We start from the raw sequence: 6,000 nt of genomic DNA, 5'->3' as shown, positions 1-6,000 counted from the left end.
TCCAAAACCGAAAATATTCTCAAGACATGCAATATATTTCCAAATTCGGTTTTCATAATTCCTGAAAATGTTCTGTCCAAATATTTGACCGAAATTAAAGTAGAAAATATCCAATTAGTAAATGCACATTACCAATTTTATTTTCTAAAGATATGCATTTTAATTGCTGGAAATTAAAAGCATATAAAACTAAAAACCTCAATTAAAAGATTCTCAATTTATTTCGATCCGGGATTCTTTCCTTTAGCTATTAAGGAATATGTTTGAATAATAAAAGATAAGAGTTTATGCACATGTTCAAAGTATGTCGACGTCTTTCCTTTGTAAATCCTTTTTCATATTTATAATCTTGGAACCGATTTGCCACACTTCCAAACAAGTTTAGAATTGGTTCATCTGATTTCTAAGAATTATGTGATTGATCAAAAATATTCAATCACCATTCATGGGTTTAACGGTTCTACCAAAACAAGTTTCGGCTCTACCTCCATGTGGGTTCTAGGATCGGTCACACTAGTTACCAAAAATTGGTTGACTAGGTACTAGGATCGGTTACCACATATATATGGTATAAACTTGTATTCGGTTGCACAAGTTATAGGATCGGTCACACCAATTACTAAAACTTGTTAACCTACTACAAGGATAGATTACACATCTTGTGATTAGTCCCAAACAAGTTCTAGGGTCGGTTACCCAATGACTAGGAATGGTCACACCAATTACAAATATCGATCATACCATCTCAGGTGATTACTTAAGATCGGTTTCACTAACAAAAGTCATACCAATACAAAAGTCAGGCATTGTGAATAGTTTTACCAAGATACATAAACAAGTTATAAGCGGTTATACTAAACACATATATTGGTAATCCAAAGATTTGCAATGAATAACAATACCAATAAGCCTAGCGAGTTCCCTTTCGATTCATAAAACAAGTTTATGAATTGTACTTCCTTTAAAAGAATGTAAAACATTGTTTCCCAGGACGAAATCTTCACCCATACCCATACACATAATCACAATAGAATTCATACGATTATGTCAATGTCTTATGTATGAAGTTCAAAAGATAGACGTTATACTTTGTATTGTAATTCCTTAATACTATGTCTAACTAGAGTATAATCATTCACAGCTTCGCGGTTATGTTTTCAATATGCACGACTTGAAAGATACGTTAGGAATGAAACAGTTCAAGTCAAATATTACTAAACTCAAGTGGAAGGATGATGTCGTCGTTGTAACTCTTTACTTCTTCACATTCTTCAAGTCTTCATGTAATACTTGCAAGTCTCATATCCTAGTAACTTTCTAGCTAACCTATACGAAGTTGACTCTAGTAAATAATCAAGCAACTCTTTAAATGAGTTTTGATTCACTAAAATATGACAACCAAACTTGACATACCAACGCTTGGTGGGTTCAACCGAGCTATGCTCTAACATCACGCGAAAGAGAGGAGACACTTGATCAGAAGCAGTGGAAGATGTATGGCAGTGTAAGTGAGAGTGATTCAGAAGCATCATAGGGGGCTATGAGCACTTTGTTGAGGAGATATAGTCAAGTGAGAAAGATTCAGATGCAGATGAAGAGGAGAGAAGTTTGGAGAGGTATTATGACAAGAAGCTATATGCGAGATATGAGAATGAAAAGGCGAATCCTGCAATCTTCGCTAGTGCGTGGAGGTGAATCAACTGATGAGGAGAAAGAAGAGATGTTGGAGTATGAGACAGATGAGGATGCTAAGAAGCAATATTGATGATACAAGCGATTCTGAGGATGTAACTCCTGCACCATCTGGAAGTGATTACAGTGACTGTTATGAAGAAGAAGACTAGGAAAGCTGCAATGAAGAGGATTAAAACAATCCTCTTCTGGGATGTCAATAGGATTGAGGGTTAAAGGCTTTGAAAAAAGCTTGAAGATGATTAACAAATTTTTCTTAAACAAATCTTGTTGATGGCTACTTCATGTCTTCTTTATTTTAGTGGTATCAGTGTTGATCTTTACTTTGTAAAGTCTATGTCGGTCGGTGAATGTAGTATGTGTTGTCATATTTTGTTGTTGCTTTTGATAGAACTTGCTGGCAGTAGGTAAGTTTAGGTTTTCTTTTGATGTGCTTTTGTTGGGTATGTAATGTTGAGAGCAGTGACTCTCAGTAAGAAAATTATGCATATCACTCTTGCTCTCCGTTTGAAGTTCCTGAAGAAATTCATGAACACTTGTTGAATTCGTAGAACTTGAATATTAAATAAATAACTCACAAAGATGACATTAAAATGATTAGAAGTGTGATTGTAAATGAATTTAGCAAGGTTAATGATAACTAGGAAGAAGTAATTGAGAAGGGTGAGGGCTTGATGGTGAAGATGAAGAACACAATGTAGCTTCATGGGTCCGTACAAGATTCATAGACTTTAAAAAAGGTTTACGTCGCTGATTTATCAGAGCTAGTAAACCGCATGTTACCCATAGTATCATTGTTACATTTCCTTAGAGCGTACACAGTGGTGCGAGCATAACTAAAGACCAAAGACTAAAAAAAAAGATCAAATTTGGGTTTAGTCCATCCTGTGGCGTAGCGGGTGACGAGTAAATTTGGTCGCGCGTTGATATAAAGTCCGCTTCATCGTCCAGCGTAGATAAAGATTACGCCTGGCATGGGGCGTTGATAAAGATAACGCCTGGTATGGGGCGTTGATAAAGATAACGCCTGTATGGGGCGTGAACTATAACAACGCCTGGTGTGTGGGACGGAGATTATACGTTCGCCCGGGTTCAAAAAAAAAAAAATGGGGCGTTGATAAAGACAACGCCCCAACCAAAGTTTTCAAAACTTTGTGAAGGTGGGATCATGACTATATCAACGCTTGGGTGTCCGGCGTTAACTTTACGTACGCCCCATCCAGGCGGACATTATACCAACGCCCCATCCAGGCGGACATTATACCAACGCCCTGCATCAGGCGTTAACTTTACGAACGCGCGGCTACAGGAGGACATTATACCAACGCTCGTCGGGTAGGCGGACATTATATAAACGCCCGATTATATTTGGATTTGGTCTTAATCGCCGACCAAATTTGGTCCGAGTTTTACTCTTTGATCAAATTTTGATCGATGGTCCGTCCCACTACGCCATCCTACTCGACACCAAATTTGGGTTTAGTCGTCCACTGCAGTTGCTCTTATAATCCTAACAGACTACTATTTGGTCGGATACTCAGGATCCCATCCAAATGCAGCTAAGGCCCATAATAATTGTATTTTTCTTACTAAAAAGGTTTTACTGCATTTTGAGATTTGCAGCGTAGTTTGGGCTAGCATTGTTATTGTGAATCAATGATTCTAACAATTTAACCGGTAGAAGAAGAAACAAGTATGATTTGAGATGGAGGAAGAAGAACAGAAAAAGTTAAGGAGGTGTCCCAAAAAGACCTTTTGGGAGGATTTTGATTGTTGCTCTCTGTTTAGGATAGTGGGCTGATGGCCCACACGAAATCGGCAGCTTTGTATGTCCTCACATGGTGTTTTGGCCACGTGTCACAAACACATCTATCAATTTGGTATTCTGTCCCCTAGTTAGCAATTCGGGATTCGGCAAACGTACGGAACGGCAAACGTACGAGTATTATACGGTTTTGTAAAATCCAGATTCGGTCCAAAATTCGGTCAACGGGACGTGATTCGTCAGTAATTCGGAACGGCATACGTACGTGTATAATTCGATTTATAAATGTGAGTTCGGCTCTGAAAATTCGGTATCTATATATAACAAATAATTTGTATTTATAAGTTCATAGACCAATTTTTATGCATATGTGTGAGTTATTTAAAGAAAAAATAAACTTAATATGATGATATTAATAATATATACAACATTAGTTATCCAAGAGGACGTCGTATGGTGGTTTAGATGCTTGGTTAGTGAGTTTGAGATCTCTCTCACCTTCACCTTCAAATCTCTTCAGTCGTTTTTGTTTCATAAAAATTAAAACACGTCTAATATTCGGTCGTGTATGCTCGGAAGGCAGTAAAGCCCAAAAAGTGGAGTCTTTGAAAAGTAAAAGCTAAAAAATTAATGGCGAATTAAGCGGACGTATCATTCGGAATACGTAAAATTCGTGAACGGTTCGCGAATAATCCGAGAATGCCACATAATACGTGACTTGGGTTCGGAGTTGCAAACGTACGCGAATAAAACGATAAAATTCGTGATACGAAAAAATTCGCGAATGATTCGCGAATCATTCGCGAACTTACTAACTAGGTTCTGTCCATGACAAATGATACAAAAACTTAGTTGGTCACTCGTCTCTGTCCCCTTCCATCTCTAATCACAATTATGTCCCTACCACGAAGCTTTGTTGCGGCCATCGAGAGGGACCCACAGTTTTCTCCTTACCGGGTCCCATATAACGTATTCTCAAGCCTAACACATGCATGAATATGGGAATTGGGAACGAAGAAACGTGTGGGCCTACGTCTATTTTTACCATAACGAAAACAGAGTCATGTTGTGTGGTTGATGGACCACTGAAACGGTGCAGTACTCCATTTTTCATGTCTTTACCGACTACGTGAAAGAATGATTTAAGAACCCATTTGGTTTTGATTGCGCACGTTAATAGAGCGTAACTTTTCCTTGCTACAAAACACCGTGCTAATGTTGTACACCGTGCTGATCTTTTTTTATTTTGATAAAAGCTGGATACTTTGGAAAAACGGGAATAAATACAATCTTTGTACATAATGGCAAGTTTAATCTTTAGGGTTAGCCTCACCTAAGATCTAGTTAACGATGATATCATCATATGTAATCATTGGGACCACCGTGTTCAGTTCTTTTCGAAAGATAAGCGCAGCGCGCAGAATATCTAATACAGTGCAAGAGCGGACTGCGAGGGAGCTGAAGTTGTGTTGAGGTTAAGACCCAAGATATTCATCCCCAGAAGGCCAGAATCTACATAAACTACGGTCTCCATTTAAGCGCCTTCGTAGCTCACTTGCAATCCGGTTATAATTATCCTTGCATTTATGTGTGATTTAATTAAACATCTTTGTAGTGATGAAAAGTAAGGTAATTGTTAATTACAATACACAGCCTGGGTGCAGGGCCATGCAGCCCTGTAGAACATCCCAGTTATTACCTAATAGGGAAATGGTTTTCGTAAATGGTTTGGGTAGTCATTTGTAAATTCTAATATTGGATTCAGATTTTTGAAGGGCCACAAAATAATAGTACCGTTGGTACACAAAGTCGGCCAAACAGCAGGGGCCATAGCCAGGAAAGATGGGATGGTGCCCGAATTGGAAAATGAATATGCATAAGGTCCGTTACCATGCATGCGTACTTCAAAACTAGCATTAAGTGAACAGAGGCCACCAAGACGATGCATAACCCCCGCTTTACGTACATACGGTTTCCTTTTTCTTTCTCTCTGAGTATGTGAGCCATGCTTTTGATTAACTAGGTAGCTGCTCTCGAATGGGTAACTAAGCTCGTAACAACTATTAGAGCTCGAGGGGAACCGTACAAAAACTGACCGTAGGAAGCCGTAGACTGGATAAGATCGGTAGTCTATGGTTGCATAAAAACTCTAACTCCGAATTACTGGTCATCCACCAGAAGATTTAACCATCTGCCGGAGAAATTTAACTTGTTTGATAATTTGGTCAATTCTTTTTGTTTTAATTAAAATGTGGGCTCAAATCAAGTAACCACTTTCTTTGTTTCATTCAACTTATCATTTGGTTTCTCATAACCGACCTTCATATCTCAGAAATAAATTTGGTCGGGGATGATGAGCAACATCCAGGACCCACAACACCATGCCTCAACTTCCAATCTTCCATGCAAGTTGAAATGTAAACTCATGATTAAGCTTTACATAAAACAAAATGGATCGAGAAGTATTTGTTAACTTAATCCAGTTATCTAGAAATCTTGTTTCTCGCTTTTTGTAATTGTCTCCGGTTTCTTTCGCTTTACGT

This window comes from Papaver somniferum, chromosome 7 (genome assembly GCF_003573695.1).
Source record: "Papaver somniferum cultivar HN1 chromosome 7, ASM357369v1, whole genome shotgun sequence".
NCBI lineage: Eukaryota > Viridiplantae > Streptophyta > Magnoliopsida > Ranunculales > Papaveraceae > Papaver > Papaver somniferum.
The sequence above is the reverse complement of the archived record's forward strand: the minus strand, read 5'-3'. Positions refer to the sequence as shown.